The 18,324-nt window shown below is 42.0% G+C and overlaps 1 protein-coding gene across 1 annotated transcript in view; it reads right to left on the bottom strand.

The window, feature by feature from the left end:
- The window catches only part of Cdc42se2 (CDC42 small effector 2), a 61,504-nt gene extending 43,566 nt beyond the window's left edge, over positions 1-17,938 (bottom strand). The window contains exon 1 of the mRNA XM_028775981.1: positions 17,836-17,938. The gene's annotated coding sequence lies outside the window, so the exon portion shown is untranslated. The remainder of the gene's footprint in view (positions 1-17,835) is intronic.
- Between the last annotated feature and the right edge of the window lie 386 nt (positions 17,939-18,324).

Here is an 18,324-nt window from a genome sequence, read left to right as displayed (position 1 = left end):
TTCTGGAGTAAAGTGGATGGAAGGAAAACCCCTAGTTATAAATGACTTTAACTACACCTGGCTGTCCTAGAACTCATTCTGTAGACCAGGATGACATTGAACTTAGAGATACACCTGCCTCTGCCTCCTGGGTGCTGGGATTAAAGGTGTGTGCCACCATGCCAGCTTTGGAGTCAGGTACTTTTTGTTTTTTTTTCTTTAATTGGTTTTTCCAGACATGGTTACTCTCTAGCCCTTGCTCTTCTGGAACCTGCTCTGTAGACCAGGCTGGCGTCACATTCAGAGATCCACTTACCGCTGTTTCCTGAGTGCTGGGACTAAAGGCAACATGCAACACCACCAACTGGCCATAAATAGATTTTTAAAAGACTTTTAAAGTCACAAGAACCACTCTCATTCTCAAACAGGGAGGTTAAACAATCACCACAAATATATGAGTTCACCAGAATCTCACATATTTCTAGTTTCCTGACCCCAATTAACTTTCAAGAGCGTCTGAAGACATTTAACACAATAGGTACAACAGAAAGGAAATGAAACATTATTAACATCTTCCACAAGCCAAGTCATTCCCAACACACCTAATACTCTTTCTTAACTGAGAGAACAATGGAAAGCACCAAGGGTAAGAGGACTTGGCATGTCACTCCCAGCACCTCCCAAACTCATCGGCTGAAAACAGTGAGACTTCAACAGTAGTTCCACCACTTGCTGTGTGGCTAATTAGAAGCCTCTAGAACACTGGTTCTCAACCAGTGAGTTGTGACCCCTTTAGGGGTAACTCACCCTTTCAGGGGTTGCATATCAGATATTTACATTACAATTCATAACAGTAGCAAAATTACAGTTATGAAATAGTAACAAAATAATGTTATGGCTGGGGTTATCACAACATAAGGAACTGTAGAGTCATAGTATTAGGAAGGTTGAGAACCACTGCCTTATACAGACAACAAGGTTTCACAAAAACATGGTTAGTATTCATAAAATAAATGTAAAGAAGGACAGTGATTTCCTAAGAGCACAGCGCACGCACGCACACACAGATGCACCTTGACCCCACTAGTTAAAAGTTCATGGAACATGAAGAAGGGCAGAAAGAACGTAAGAGCTGGAGGAAGGAGATGTGCTGATAATGTCTTCAGGACAGGACATGACACTGCAGTCATGTGATCGCTGCAGCTGCAGTTACCTCACCAGGTCAAATCGACAAGATCATCGAGCATCCAATGGGCAACGCTAACTGGACTCCATGGGTTATTAGCACAAAAGTAGAGAAAATAAAAAAGATGGGTGACATCTTGGGATTGCCCGGGAGTCATGGGAGGATAGGAATTGAGGGAACATATGATATATTTATTGTTCATATGCACAAAATTGTCAAAAAATAAGAGCTATTCTAAAAAAATAACAGGCCAAAATTTACTCTGAATTTAAACTTTAAAAAAATATTTTAAGCATAAAAAGTATGGAATAATTCTCAACATTTTTCTTAAATAGGCAAACAGTTGCTTATTTGTTCACAAATATGCCGTGTTTTTAGGGGCATTCTCAAGGGACTATCAGTCTCTACTTGAGACAACAAATGTACTATTTCTCAGTAGAAAAAGCCACATCAACAATATTGCTTTTTATTCTTCCTTACCACATTAAGAAGTAGTTTGAGCAACATCCGTACAACCAGGAAGTGGTACTAAGGTAAGAAAATGGCTATAAAGAGACAAACTGCAGGAGCCTGTGAACATACTGTAATGCCACACAGAGAAAGGCAGCACTGGGGAGGATAAAGCCAAAGCAAGAAATTAGCAGTCCATCCTAAGTAACTTACCACCCTAGTAAAAGACTGGTCACTTACTGTAAAAACCTAAGGGCTCTTGGATAGCTGTGGCCACTACTACTTGAAGATGCAAACATCTTCAAGATGTTGACAAGATTGAGACAGTGGTTTTCTGAGAGTACAACACACACACACACAACTCTCCCACAAGTACTTTTACATGTATGAAATAAAAATCAAATCAAACTCTAACGTAACAATTCTTACATATTCAACATTCTCCTAAGAACTCCTGACATAGAGTACAGCAATAGGTAATGGAATGGTCAACTGCAGACGACAGAGTTTTTACACAGACTTAGTTGCAGGCCTTCAATTAAACACATCCTTGAGGCTGAAAAATGTATGACTCAATGGTAGAGTCCACATCTGGCATGCACAATAGATTCTGCCAGAGTCTAATCCTGGGGACTGGGGGTGAGTTCTTCTAAAATTACCTTTTTTCTCACATTTATTTACTTATTTATGTATGCCATAGTGAAATCTGGAAGTTGAGGGCACTGTGTGAAAGGCAATTCTCTCTGTCTGTGAGTCCCAGGGATCGATCAAACTCAGGTTGTCAGCTTAGCAGCAAGCACCTTTGCCTACTAAGCCATTTCACAGGCCCACTATAATTATTTTAACATTAAAGCAACACAAGACAAAGCAGAGAGAAACATATGAATTGATCCTCCAACCTTTATTTTATCCTAGGGCCACTATCAAAGTAATTCTACTGTATATGGAACTACAATTTTTGTTCGTCAATATAATATAATCAAGTGTGACAGTAAGAATGTTCTTAAGGAGAAAGCAAAACAAAACACTACTAGCCAGCATTCTGGGACAGGCCTGCTGTCCTAGCACTTGGCAGGTAGAGGCAAGGGAATCAGGAGTTCAAGACCAGCCACCATATAGGGAGTTCAAAGCCAGCCTCTGCCTCAAATAAATGAACAGAATAAAATAAGATGACCTGCTACATTCCACTGCCCATAAACACGAGAGAGAGGCGAAGAGAAAGAACATGAGAACAGTGAGACAGGGCCTCGCCATGTAGCCCACACTGCACCATATTCTTTTTAAAGGTTCTCTTTCATTTTTATTCAGCATAACATTTGCATGCTATATAATATGTTGCATAGCTTTCTAGCAGGAACAGATGACCATAGCTAAGAGGTTTACCATGAGTCAGGAAAATGCTTTCTTAATGTTCTCCAAGTCCCTGGACACATAATAGGGACTGACTTCAGAGACACTCTTTTTCCCTCATCTTCACAATTGAACCTATAGATATACACAGTGGCTACTCTAGGGATGACCAAGTACAAGCCCATTAATGGTGAGGCCAGGGAGACTCTTGACCCACATCTCCATATCATGAGATACACTCTGAGCCCTCTGCAGCTCTTCACAGGTGACCTGGCTTCACCTCCTTTCCCATGCTCTTGCTCCTCCTGCCTCAGCCGCCAGAGTGCTGAGGTTACAGGTGTGCACCACCACACACATCTCACCAATACTTCTCTCCACAACTTTACCTCTGTCCAATGTTAAATTCTCCTTTCCAACAGATCCTCTCTAACTGAATAAAAAGCAATGCTTTTGTGGTGGTAACATTTGCTGGAGTGAGATGCAATAGAATCTTTTGAGAAAAAAATTCACTGACTCTTCTGCAAAGACATTCATCAAAATTAACCCCCCGTAATGTTGCAGTAGAGATTCAAGCCTTTTCCATTGGTTTATGTTTTCTGATGTTCTTTATGAAACAGTTACTTTATTTGGTACTGTGCATTAGAGAACAATTTGAGTTAAGGGATAATAAATTAAGTAAAACAAATGTGGCTGACCAATGCCAGCAACTCTTTCAGTCAACCAAGTTCAACTACTGAACAATAAATTTACTATGACAGGACAAAAATCTTTAGAACTAGAGTACTGAAAACAGGAGAAGCTGTGAATACCTGAGGACTGACAGGAGATCATCTACTGAGTTGATAACACTGACTGGGAGATAGTGAGAGTAGCAGAAAATGCCAGGAGCATTTAGATATGCTGACAGGCAAACTCCAACCAAAATGCTGAAGTGGAGTGTTTATATACACATTACAGAAGGAAGGGGGCAGGGAGCAGGGAGCTGCACACAGCACATCGGCTCAGCTGGACTTCTTTCACTACAGAGAAACAATCTGAATAGACTGATCAAGGCTCAGTCACAAAACCAGCAAACTCTCAGAGGCATTGTCAGATCTTTAGCATCTGCACTGAGATGAAGGAGCAATTAGAAATGAAGTTAAGAAATTAATAATCAGGTCCACTCTGACCTCTACAGGAGTACCAAAGCATGTGTGTACATTTACACACAACACAAAGTAAATTAAAAAATGGAAAAATATGCATGAGTTCCCGAATAAGGATCTTATTAATCCTAGGTCAGTATTTCACATATAAACTCGATTAGATCAATGCTGGATTCTAATAAAGATAACCTAGTCCATAAAAATAAATGGATTTGAAAAGCATTCTAGTGTGCCATTCAAAATTATTTGACATGTAAAATACATATTAAAAATGTAACAAACAGTAGGCTGGAGAGATAGCTCAAGGGTTTAGAGCACATATTGCTTGTGTAAGCAAAGGTAGGTTGCCAGCACCCACATCAGGTAGATCACCCCACCTGTAGCATCAGGTCTAGGGGATCTGACATCCTCTTTGGGGATCCATGGGTAACTACATTCATGCTCACACGCGCATACAACCATGCTCATATACACGTGCACACACACAATTTTAAAATAATAAATATATATTGTTTTGGTTTTTGAGATAGACTCTCACTATGTAGCTCTGGATGTCCTGGAACTCACTATGTAGACCCTGCTGGCCTCAAACTCACAGAGTTCTACCTGCCTCTGCCTCCTAAGTGCTGGGATGAAAGGCATGTGCCACCACACCTAGTTTAAAAATATTTTTTTAATTATGAAAGAGAGTCATTGTGGTGTGACATACTTATAATCTCAGCACTTGGGGCTGAGGTAGGAAGATGACAAATTTGAGGCCAGTCCAAGCTAAACAGCAAGACCTTCTCTCAAACATCACAACAGTACACAAATAAATACACAGGTAAGTTATATTTCTTTTAATGTAAAATAAAAATACAAAATCTGATTTTTATGGTTATTATTGCTTAGGAGTTAAGATTACTAGACATAAAAGTTTAAACCAGGCCGGGCGGTGGTGGCGCATGCCTGTAATCCCAGCACTTGGGAGGCAGAGGCAGGTGGATTTCTGAGTTCGAGGCCAGCCTGGTCTACAGAGTGAGTTCCAGGACAGCCAGGGCTACACAGAGAAACCCTGTCTCAAAAAACACACACACAAAAAAAAAGTTTAAACCATATGTACATGTTTATACAAAAGCACACACATAAACTTAACTCATATGGCCATAAAAATCAAATCCATATTATGTCCACATACTAGTTCCACAAAACAAATCAATGAAAAGATGGATTATTACACATTAATAAAAATGTAAAAATGTTTAATAGAGAATAATTTTTATTTGCACCATTATTCATTCAGGAATTTCTAAACCTTTCAAAGTTTTACCTAAAAGACTGCTTTATCAACAGGATATGGCCCCTAGATCTTAGGGTGGAAAGTTAAGTAAGAACTCTTACTCAGCAGAGCACGGAACACTTGCATGTAATTAACTTCATTGGCAGTCTCCTTTCTTACTGAACTTAAGTTGCAGTTTAAAAATGCACTTCAGAGATGGTTCAGTAGCTTAACTGCCATGCATATATAGGGCCACTGCTTCAACCTCAAGCGTTACAAAAATGAAAGCACTCATGTAATGGCCCAGCATTTTTCGTTTAAGAACACAAATATATACATCCATACATTAAATACTATTCAAAATAGTATAAATTATAGTAGCTAGGTGCTAATATACCATGGAAATGCAGGGTATTTGTGGGACACACCACTACTCTGCCCTCTATGCTCTGCTTTTGAGAGAGGAGTAAACAGAAAGTGCACTTAGTCTGTCTGACAGGACACCATAGTTATCAACTTTTGTGCCCCGAAATTTCCCCCAAAACTCTTGAGAACTGTTTGAGCTTTTGACAAGCAATGGTAACAATAATGCAAGAAGGGGCTGGTGAGGCAGTTTAGTAAAGTGTTCACCATCAGGACCTGAGATCAATCCCCAGCCCTCATAAAATCCATGCAGTTACACACACCCATAATCCCAGCCCTCTCACTGGCCAGCCAACCTGATTAAATCTGCAAGGTGCCAAGTCCCAGTAAGACTGTTTCAAAAAATTGGGGAATGGGGAGAAGCTCAAGGAACAACACCCAGAGGTTAATCTCTGGGATCATGCACAAATATACAAAAGAATACTGTCGGGTTATGTAAGTGACAGTAATTGCTTTTTCTTTAACGAAGTTTACCAAAAGAAGAACGTTTTGGCTTCCAATCTCATTTCAGCAAACAGCTCTGGTAAAAAGCAAAGTACAACATAGTCAAAGCTGGAGTGTGTTTGTCCATGTAGGTCACCAACACTCAGTCTTCAAGAATTGTTATCTTAAAGAGAAATACAGAGTAAGCACCCTCAAAAAGTTCTAATGAGCTAGCCAGACATAGTTCATTTTACTATAGCACCCGGAAAGCAGAGGCAGGAGCATCTCTTAAGTTTAAGGCTATCCTGGTCCACACAGTGAGTTCCAGGACATCTACAGTTGAATAGTGTGAGACCATGTCTCAAAAACTAAAACCCACAGAAAACAAAACAAAGTGTTGCCTCCTTCCAGATCACACTCCGTCTCTGCATCTCCCCGCCCCACTCCTCCTCACTTCTTTTTCTGGCCCTTATCACTTATTTCAGTGTGTCTCCACTTTCCATATCAAAAATAACTAATTTCAAACTTACTTTTTCCTTTTGCATCTTTTATTTTCACTAATTCTCCCCTCTATAAATACTTTTAGCTACAAAAACACACGTGCATTCCACCAGCTCCACACACTCATTTAGCAAATGTTAGCACCTTCCACAACTATCCATTGTCCAGACACTGAGATACAATCCAGAGAATGAGGCAAAGTTGTATCTACAGGGGCACAGACAGCACAACTGTATACTAGGGGAACTTGAAAAGAGACCAGGACTAGAGTCCACCAAGGGAAAACAGAACTTGAGCTCGGGATGATACAAACAACAGAAGGTCTCACAAGCTCTGCAGTAACTCTGGTTTCATTTTCTGTAACAGAGCCACCTGTTGCAGTTTGCACTGTTCTGTGATAAAGCACTGTCTCTAGCTCATTTACCAGCTCCTGCTTGAGTTTTCTGCCCTGACTTCCCTCAATGATGTACATGACCTGGAAGTATAAACCAAATAAATCCTTTCCTCCTCCCAAGTTACCTCTAGTCCAAATGTTATCATAGAAGAAGAAGAAGGAAAAAAAAAAAAAACACCTAGAACACCACAGATGGCTCTGGAACAAAGAAGTGAAATTATCAGACTTCCATTTTTAAAAACATGACTTGGTTGCTCTGCTGAAAACAGAACAGAGGAGGAGCAGCAAGAGAATGGCTGCTTAGAGAGTGACAGGACTTGAAGATGGCAAACTGGGTCAATTTACTCCTCAGTGTCTATGGGCCTGTTTGGGGGGTCAAACATTGGGCCTTGCACGTGCTTGGCAAGCACACCCACCAAGCTGGACATCCCTAGAGGTCCTACATTTATTCTTAACATGACTTTTAAGGTAGATAAAAGCATATGTCTCAGGACACCTTTATTTTAATTCAATGTGGAGTACCAAGAAGGTCTGCTAGGTTTTCTGCCACAGACGATGACAAAGTTGCCATTTAACAAGATGAGGAAGACTGGAATGGGAATAATGACCAGAGAAGGAGAAGTGGGAGGGAGAATGAGTTTAGTTGTGATTTTTGTTAAACAACATGAGCCTATTAGATGTCTAGTGGAAAATGTTGAATAGGCAGATGGATCTATAAGACTGAAGGTTAGAAAAAGACTCGAACTAAAGATAAAATTCTCAGTTTTTCTCTCTAGATAGGATGAGATCACGAGAGACTAAATATAAATAAATCAGAGATCTAAACATAGATCCTGAGAACACTGCCTCCTTTTTAAAAAGCTGGGGCAACAAAAAAGGAACCAGTAGAAGAAACTGAAAACACACAGTATTTATTATTCAGAAAGAAAGGTTTCAAAGACATGATTATCAACTAAGCCAAATGCTGCTATCTCAACTGAAATTACTTTGGAGAACTGACTGGGGAGTCTATCCCCAAGGTGCAGCTATGGCCAGAATAAGGAGCCAGAAGAGACAAGCAAAAACCAACCAATAACCAAAAACCACAACTTTTTTAGAGCAGTAACAAAGGTAAGAGATGAGCATGTTGAGGAGGGCTTTTTAGAAGATGGGAGATTTTTCAGTATTATCTTTATATGATTAAAGTGCTCCAGGAAAAATAAGACAAAGGTATACATGCTGAATGAGATCAAGACTGAAGCAATTAATATCCTTGACCAGAGAAAAGGAACAAAACCAAGAGTCAGGACAAAAACAGAAGATGTGAGTAGAGGCGACGGATGGCCAGGAAATATATTCTGATTGTTTTTGTTGTGAATATACAAGAAACTAGTTCATCAGCTGGAAACAAAAAGGGGGAAGGAAGTGTGGTACAAGAGATGACGGCCAAGATGTGAACAGCCATTCAGAAGACAGCACTGGACCAGGGGAAAGCACTGGGATTATAGACTGTGACAGCACGCAAGGCCAGTGGGCACTTGAGAAGAGCTGGGCATGGTCCAGGTAAAAACTGCTATACAGGCTATGGGTGACAGGGTGGTCGGAAGAATGCAATGACGAAAGGATGGAGTGTAAAAAGACAAGACAGTGGATACCTTGGGTTCAAACATGACAAATAATATTCAAGAGACATTCTGGAGAAAGGAGCCTTAAAAGCAAATGATGCTACCAGTAGTTGAACCATGAGTCACACACACACAGAGAAGTACCCTGAATGTGCATTACGAAAAGTAATTAGTTGGGAAGGATGTTGAGGTCCCAGGGAAATGCTAAAAGCTATGCTATATGAAGTTACTTTAATGTACTATGCTTACTTCTACTAACATGCTATTCAGCTAACAATAGAGTGTGGTTCCCAGACATGGAATACCCAAGAATATCACTTACAGTATTCCTAGGACAAGATTCATCTAACGACCCACTGGACAAAAATGGCAGAAAGCAGTTGAACTAACCACTCAAAACCTAATTCCCTCCATCTCTAAACAGGGGAGGATACCCTTTACTGAAGAATTGGCAATATTATTTATGAAACAAAGAAACAAGTAAACAGGAAAGAAACCACCAGGTGTGACAGAACACCTGGTCTTTAATCACACCACTCAGGAGGCAGAAGCAAGCAGATCTCTGAGTCCTAGGTCAGCCTGACACACATAGCAAGTTCCATCAGGGCCAGCCAGAGATAACCTGTTTCAAAAGGAAAAAACAAAACAAAAAAAACAAAAAACAAAAAACAAAAAAACAAGTAAAAGAAAAAAAAAACAGTGATAAACCCAGTGTTGAAAAAAAAAAAAAAAAAAGGAGGGAAAAAAAGGGACCAAAATAAGGCCAGTGCTAACAGAACACTAGAAGACTTCACTATCTAAGTGACTAGGGAAGCTACATGAGCTTCATAAGACCTTGAGAATGTCTCTCCAGGGAAGGCTTGACAGCACAATGAGAACCTTTCTTCTACTTCAACCATATCAAGACCCATCACTGAGCAGAACAGCTGCACAGAGACCTATAGTTCCCCACAGCAGGGAGGGGTGAACACAGTGCTGGAGAGAATCCAGGTTCATTTTGCTTTCCTATGCAAAAGGTCACAGTAGAAGACTGATGTACAGCTCAACATTAAGCAGTTACTCAATACCTGGGGCACCCTGGGGTCCACCCCCAGCACTGAAAAGAAAAAGTCAAAGTAAATGACTTGGTAAACCAAATAAAACAAAAATAATTTTGTGCTTTAGTATAATACACTTTCAAAAACTACCATGAAGATGTCATAAGAAATCATAGCATGAATTTCTAGAGCAGTAAACAAAACTGGTCAGGGTTCACACAATCCCTGCTTAAAAAAAAAAAAAAAAAAAAAGAAGAAGAAGGCAGGAGATTTAATGTGAATTCATGTATCATTTTCTAGGAAAAGAAGGAGGCTTTTGTTTGTTTGTTTGTTTGTTTTTTACCATAATCCATCTTTAGCTACATACATTTATAAGCACTATATAAGTTTCAGATAAAGATTACTTATTACTGAAACTGGCCGTTTTCAGTCCCTTTTGTATGGGATAACAAACCTCTGTTAGAAGGATCAGAAATTCAAGGTCATCCTTAGCTACACACACAGCTGTGAGCCAGCCTTAGCTTCATGGGACCTGTCTCCAAAAATAAGTGAGCCAATCCATCAATCTACAAGAAATCAAAAATATACATTTTCAATTGTTTTTAAATTCCTCCAAGAGGGCTGACCAAATGCTCAGCAGTTTAGATTACTAGTTGCTTTCTTGTAGAGGGCCTGGGTTCAATTTACAACACCCACATGGAGATTCACAACCATCTAAAACTCCAGTTCCAATGGATCCAATGCCCTCTTCCAGCCCCCACAAGCACTAGACACACATGTGATACACATAATTTCATGGAAGCAAAACACTCATACATATAAAGTAAAATAAATCTAAAACTTTTTTTTTTTTTTACTGTTATAAAACTTAAGGAGCTGGAGAGATGGTTAAGGAGTTAATTAAGAGCATTGGCTGTTTCTTCCAGAAGACCTAACAAAGAGCCCAGGGCTAGGAATGAATTCGTCCTTTGGAGGTGTTGGCAACTAAGGTCCCATAAGCCCCAAAACACTATACTCTACTGCAAGTGCTGTTTGTTACCCTCCAGAACTTGGTATTAAGACCCACTGCTGCCAACACTATGCACTTGAGTCACAGAACATGGAGATAATATGCTGTTGCTGACCGGGACGTTTCATCACTACTGGCTAGCTTTCATAATTCCAGAAGGTGCTATGTATGCTATTGAAGTCATCATCAATCTCAGCGGCTGTGAATCTTGCAAACTACAATACCAACAGTTCTGGCAACACATGTCCACTGGTACAATAGTGACACAAACATCATGGGACTCACCAACCACTTTCTAATTGGCTGTAAGTCTCACTCCATAAGATGAAACCCATACCTGGCACCATTTTGGGGCTAAGAACCTGTGGCTCACAGGCCTTATGGGAGAACCTATCCCTTTTATTCTGCTAAATGGACAAAGTACTAAACTGACTCTTAATGACATATTGTTTACCTATACATTAATGCATCTCTCAACTCTCATCAGAGAAGCTTCTATTTGCAGTAGACAGTGATTAACACAGAGACCCACAAGTGACTAAGGCGCAGAGAATAAGAGCCTGTAGAATGCTCAGCCCTAAACGAAGCATCTGTACTATACACTCTGCTCCCAAGGCTCAGGGATCATTTCAGAAGAGAGAGTAGAAAGGCCAAGAGTCAGAGGTGGTGAGTGAACACAAGGAACAGTGTCCTCCAGGCAGGAACAGACAACTGCACACGTGAATGCACAGCAGTCATCATAGCATACATTAACCAGTGCAAGCACAAGCTAATCCAAATCCCAGCATGAAGAGGGGAAGTGAGCACCAAGTCCCATGCAGAGGCACTATTGGCAAGTGACAGCTTCTGAGAAAGGGGAGTCAATTTCTCCCAAGAGTGTTATTGCTGGCCAGATGACCACACTCCAGCAGGACATACACTCATGTATATATTGACAACCCAAATCAGACCTGATTTGGGGGGGAGAAGAGGATACAAAGTTGGGTTGGTTGGGAAGGGGAGTGGGCATGAGAGTTGAGGGAAGAAGTGAAAAAGGTCAAAACTCAGTTCTCAAAGAACCAATTATTTATAGAAAAAAAAAAAAAAAACCTCCACCAACATTTCAGTATTTCAAATATTCCAACAGTTATAAATAAGATTACCCTGGGCTTTACTTGGTCTCATATAGTATTTTAAATATACCAAAAATTATGAATCCTTATTTTCTTAGCAAAGTTATTTTACCATGTCTCAATGCTGTTGTCAATAAGTCTGAAGTACTTACAAACATTTCTGTCACTTTAATTACTCACTGAAGTAAATAGATAGCATCTTAACCATCTTCAGTGCACCAGAAGTTATGTTAAGCAGTCACACTGTGAACTTACCATCTGCAGAACAGAAATCCCCTACTATTAAGTAACTCTCCATCAGCCACATGTATTTATAAAGTTTTTTATGACTGATTTGCTTTTATTTTTTCCTATAAGAGCATTTTGTCTGCATGTATGTCTGTGCACCGTGTGTGTGGTACAGTGCTTACATAGACCAGAAGAGGATAGAGCATCTGATCCCATGGAACTGAAGTTACAGACAGTTGTCAGCTGCCATGTGGACACTGAGAATCAAACCAGGGTCCTCTGGAAGAGCGGCCAGTGCTGCTGAATTCTCTCTCCAGCACCAGACACATCTGTATTTAATAACTACTTCTGCCAGGGAATTCTACCTCCTGTTGATCCACTACCTTCTCCACCTCCTGCCTTTCCTCCCTGTTCTCATGCATGCTCATGCATGTACGCACCCACGCACGCACGCACATGCATACATGGACACAGACACGTTCACACAGCACAGCTCATCCTCTGACCTCATGACCCTCACCTTTCCTTTCTAACCATTGCTCACATTTACAGAAAAAATGCAAACAGCATAAGTCACAAAGACACTTCCCCCTCCACAAGCTGCTGTTCCAGCCAGAGTCATCTATCAGCTCAAGTGACTGTCACCTGGAACTCTCAGACAGGAAGAAGCCTCAGGCTCAAAAGCACCAAGAAGAAATCTGTGGAGTAACAACCACTAGGTTCAGATCTCTATAAAGGATTATTCTATAATCAAGAGTCTTCCTTCCTTCCATTGGCTGTGGGGAACTAACATAGGCCACACTCTGGTGGCTTTCAAGCTGGCCAAGAGTGAGCAGCCATCCTTGAGCAAGAACCAGGTAGCATCAGACATCATGGCAGCCTATCTTCAATGTTCTTTACTGGCTCTGTAACCATTTTCCCTAAGGTTTTCCGTAACACTAGGCTGTCATGGTATACTATCAAGTAAGTTCCTACAAGAAATAAACTTTCTAAAACTATCACAACAACTCTCTACCACTAAAATCGGAAGGGTTACTTTTTTTAATGGTCCTAACAACTACAAAACCATCCAGTAAGTTTAAAATCAGTAAAGTTCTGTTTTCAGGCACTCATGACATTGTTACCCCTAAGAATAGCCATAAAAAAACCTAACAGTCAAAAAATAGTGGTGCATGCTTTTAATTCCAGCACTTGAGAGGCAGACACAGGTAGACCTCTGTGAGTTTGAGGCCAGCCTGATCTACAAAGCAAATTCTAGGACAGCCAGGGATGTTATACAGAAAAACCTTGTCTTGAAAAAACAAAAACCAAAAACAAAAACAAACAAAAGAAAAAAAAACAAAGACTAACGGCCAATGTCTAAACTTGGAAAGTCCTATTTGAATTGTCACAGTCTACACAATGACAAAATAGTCCCAGCACTGGTAAATCACAAGGGCCAACTAAATTAAAAAACAGTGGCGAATCTTCATTACCTTGCAATGGTGCAGACAGACTTTGCAGAACATTAATTTCGACTACTGAAAGAGTCTAACATTCAACGATGGAGACATTCTGCAAAATGTATCATTAGGTGATCGCCTCACAATATGACTATTATAGCATATACTTTACAAAAACCCAGACACTACCACATTCTACAGACTGAGACTATGTGGTGTACATTCTCATATAACTCTTCCTACAAGAAATATAACATTTAAAGAACTGTCGGGGCTAGAGAGATGCCTCAGCAATGGAGAGCACATACTGCTTTTCCAGAGGAACCAAGTCTGGTTCCTAGCACCCACATCTGGTGGCTCAAACTGCCTGTAGCTCTAGGGGATTCCCTTCCCTCCTTTGGCCTCTACAGACCCTTAACTGATGTCTAGATATCCACACCTGGACACACAATTAAAAACAAAAACAGAAATCCTATTTTTAAAAAAAAAAAAAAAAAAAAAAGAGAAACTACAGACGGAGAGATGGCTCAGTTGCTTAGAACACCAGAGGCATACATCCATAAATAAATTTTTAAAACTTTTAAAAGGAGAAACTATCATGATTCTCTATCAATAACATGTGTGGGGGTTACTTTTATTATTCCTAGAAAAACACTGAATATGGACCCTCTACACATCTAAAATCAAAACACTCTACCAAATGTACTCTTCCCTTACTATTGCTAGGAAGAGCCATAAAAAGTCAATGCTGGTGACTAGAAAATCATCATGTCGCATATAAATTCACTATTTGTAAGTCATACATGAAAATATAAAAATAAAATGAAAATGGGTTAGGGCTGCAACTGACTGAGGTGAACATATGAGGCCCTGGCTCGGTCTCACCCAAAAAGAACAACAAAAAACAACAGAAACTTCATGTTCACAGTAAATGCAATGCTGCTCTCCACCTCCCTGTTCCTGAGGCAATGCTGCAGTGCACCACCAAGCCAGGGCTTCATGGATGCTGGGAAAAAAAATCTATCAACGGGGCTACTGAAGTCTTCACTGTTTGGTGTTGTTTTGTTTGTTTGTCTGGGGGAGTGGCTAATTTTTGTTTTTTGAGGGGGCTGTTTTGCTGGTTGGCTTTGTTTTGAAAAAGGGTCTCAGGCCGGGCAGTGGTGGTGCACGCCTTTAGTCCCAGCACTTGGGAGCCAGAGGCAGGCAGATTTCTGAGTTCGAGGCCAGCCTGGTCTACAGAGTGAGTTCCAGGACAGCCCGGGCTATACAGAGAAACCCTGTATTGAAAAACAAAAAAAAAACAAAACAAAAAAAAAAAAGAAATAGGGTCTCATGTAGCTCAGGCTGGACTGGAACCTGATAAGCTATCAAAAATAACCTTTAACTTCTGATCCTTCTGCCTCTACCTCTACCTTCCCGGTGCTAGGATTATAGGAAGGTACCCAAATTTATGCAGTGCTGGGGCTCAGACTCAAGGCCTCATGCATGTTAAACAAATTAACAACTAAGGTATATCCTCAGCCTACATCTTTTTCTTTCCCCCGTTTTTCATCTGTTTTTCTGGGTGGCTTGGAACTAAGTATGTAGACCAGGCTGGCCTTAAATTTAGAGATCCACCTGCCTCTGGCCTCCCAAATGCTGTGATTAAAGGTGCATACAACAGTGCCTAGCCCACACCTGCATTTTAATATGCAGTGTTACCATAATTGTAATTCTAGAAGGAAAGTCCAAAGAGCACCACATATTATTACTAATAATTCTTTTTTTGTCAACATTATTTAGTCAGTACTGCATTTTTTTTTTAATGATAAACAAGGAGACAAAACAAAATTGCTGGAAAGGTACTTTATTTATTTCTTTTTCCTACCCATCAACTCCATTCTTTTTGTGGTACTGAAGATGGAGCACAGAGCCTGGTACACGCATGCTAGGGAGGTGTACTACCATAAGCCACATCCTCAGCTCTGTAAAAATGAAATAAAATGGCTAAAATATCCAAAACAAAAGAAAGCTAATTTATCTTGTTGTCTTTTGGGTCTCTAGTTCAAGTTGGCCTCATGTTTGTGGGTTCTGGGGGGTTTTTTTCTTCTTGTTTTTCCCCCTTCCCTTCTTCTAGCTGTGCTTGCTCCAGGCCCTGCTTGCAGATGGTTGTGAGCCACCATGTGGTTGCTGGGAATTGAACTCATGACCTCCAGAAGAACAGTCAAGTGTTCTTAACCGCTAAGCCATCTCACCAGCCCACGTTTGTGTTATATAGGCCAAAGGCCTTAAATTCCTGATCCTTCTGCCTCCGCCATCACAGATGTTGGCAGTAAGGCTAGCACTATCACATCACTGGTGGTGCTCGTGACTTAGCAAGGGACTTCACATCAACTGACCCACATTCCCTGCCCATCTTTTGGAGATCAATCAATCTCAATCTCTCTCTCTCTCTCTCTCTCTCTCTCTCTTTAGTTACTGCTTTGTAATTATGTCTATGTGTGTGTATGTCACCTATATTAGGGGGCTCCATGAAGACCAGAAGAGGGCGTCATATCCTCATTACAGACAGTTGTGAGCCATCAGGTGTAGGTGTTGGGAACTTAACTCCAATCCTCGAGATGAGCAGCAAGTGCTGGTTTAAGCACAGAGCAGGGATTTTTAATATAGATAATGTTATTACAAAGATCACTGAAACAGATCTGGAATCACACTACCGGAAAAAAAAAAAACACTGCATCAAAATCTAGTTCAGTAAAAACACCATCTTGTTGAAACCATTCTTCCTGTCGCTTTAAAACCTACATGGATTTCTATTAACCTGACAAATGAAACCATAACCCAATAATCTCAGCCTTAAAGAGTTACTCATTAACTTTTAAGTAGGATGCTATGAATGAACACTTCCTGAAGTTCACCAGCCATCTTTCCCAAGGGAAGCGGCCCTAGGGGTTTGAGGACGCCCTCACTGGCTACATGGGTACCATAGAATGAACTTCATGCTCAAGCTTAAGAGAGAAATAACTTGAGGCTTTGTTCCCTTCCACAAGCAACATTCAAAATCTCTCTGTGCTTAATATTTGTCTAATGAGTATGCGAGTAAACGGTGGGGTTTAACCACCAAGGCAACATCAGGTCTCCTCCCCTAAAGTTCAGAGCTCTCTCTGGCTCATAGAGATTCAAGACCCTGCCACAGTCCCTCAAAAGCACATACACTTCTTTGCTCCTACAAAATAGAAAACGAGCCCTTAAAATACACCCCAGCATCTTTCTCAATTATTTTCGAAGAGGAGAAATGGGCCTGCTAAGAAACAGAAACTTGTAAATCAACTTCTCTCAAAAAATTCCACACCTCAAAGGTACTGTCTGCAATGCTGGCAATAATGACTAGTTATCAATAGTTTACATGGGGATGGCAGCAGAAACTTGCTAGGCATTCTTTCCAATAGTCTCTTATGTGAGTCAAGAAGCTATGTACCTCATCTTACTAGTAGGAACAGCTTTGTGTGTTTTGAGATTCATTCATTTTATCAGTATTTTACTGAGCATGTATTATGCGGTAGGCCCTTTAATAGAGCATTTTTTTTCTTTGTGGCGAGTGGGAGTATTGGGAAATTGAACCACTCTGGGCCTCTTTACAGGCAAAGCAAGTTTCCCTACCACTGAGCTGTACTCCCAGGCCCAGAACGTTTCAGTTCTGCGCTCTGCACATCACCACCAAACTCCTCCAAGAAAGCTCAGCAGCAGCAATCACTGCTGCTAAAGCGGAATTCCCAGGATTGCCCGAAATCAGCCGGCATGGGGCTGCTCCTCAGCTCGAAACGCGACGTCAGCGAGCCGCTACCTACCACACCCGTTAGTAATGCTCACCACCGTGGCTGCGAGCTCCCGGTGCAACAACCTGTAAGAGTCGCCGGAGCGACTGCGAGGCAGTGGCCCGGCTTCCTCTCCCGAGGTCCCCGGCAGGCCGGGCGGGAGTCGGGGTTTGGGAGCCCAGCCGCTCCGCGCCGGTCCAGACTGGCGGGGCTGCGGACTGGGGGAGGGGTCCGTAGCGCCTCCCCCATCAGGAAGGTGCAGGCTTCAGTGGAAGCTGGCCTCACGAAGAATGAAGAGAACCATACGCCGGTCCTCGCGTGAGGACCTCGCCCAGACTGGAAAATGGAGCCGCCGCAGCCTAACCAGCAGCCCCAGTCTGCTGCCCCAGTCCGCAGCGCGGAGAGGCCCGGGCCCTGCTCGCCTTCAACCTTTCGAGTGGCCGCTCTGCACTTGGCGCCTCGGGCGGCGGGGCCATCGTGGGGCTCTCTCTCACACTCACCGTCGCCTTTGTCTCCGCCGCTTGCTCCAGCCGCGCGGCTCCGAGCGCCGGCTCCGAAGCTCCTAAGATCTCCACACACCAGCAGCTGCGCTCCCTGCCTCGGGCTCCGCCCTCCCGCCTAGGCTCTGGCGCGCAGAGGCGGAGCCACAAATGGTGTGTGCGGCTGCGCGGACACGCCCCCGCCACAAGGGACACGCCCTATCCCCCCAGTAGGCGGACTGGTAGCTGTGAGGCCCCGCCCAGTGAGGGAGTGCCGAGACCTAGGGGATGCTAGGCTTGCATAGAACGACCGCTGGGTGGGCGACGGGGAAGATGGAGGCCGCGGCCTCGCACCACAACACCTTCCTATCCAGATGCTGCGGTGACGCGCCAGGGCGAACGAGGGCGCTGCTAGGCAGAACTGGCCACCATCAGAGGTCTCTCAGCAGCAGTCGGAAACTATATCCCCAGATGCTCAGATCACGTTACTTTTAAGGAATCAGAATCACT

The sequence above is a fragment of the Grammomys surdaster genome, unplaced genomic scaffold (assembly GCF_004785775.1).
Source record: "Grammomys surdaster isolate TR1022 unplaced genomic scaffold, NIH_TR_1.0 262, whole genome shotgun sequence".
Lineage (NCBI taxonomy): Eukaryota > Metazoa > Chordata > Mammalia > Rodentia > Muridae > Grammomys > Grammomys surdaster.
This window is presented reverse-complemented; position numbering and strand designations above follow the sequence as displayed.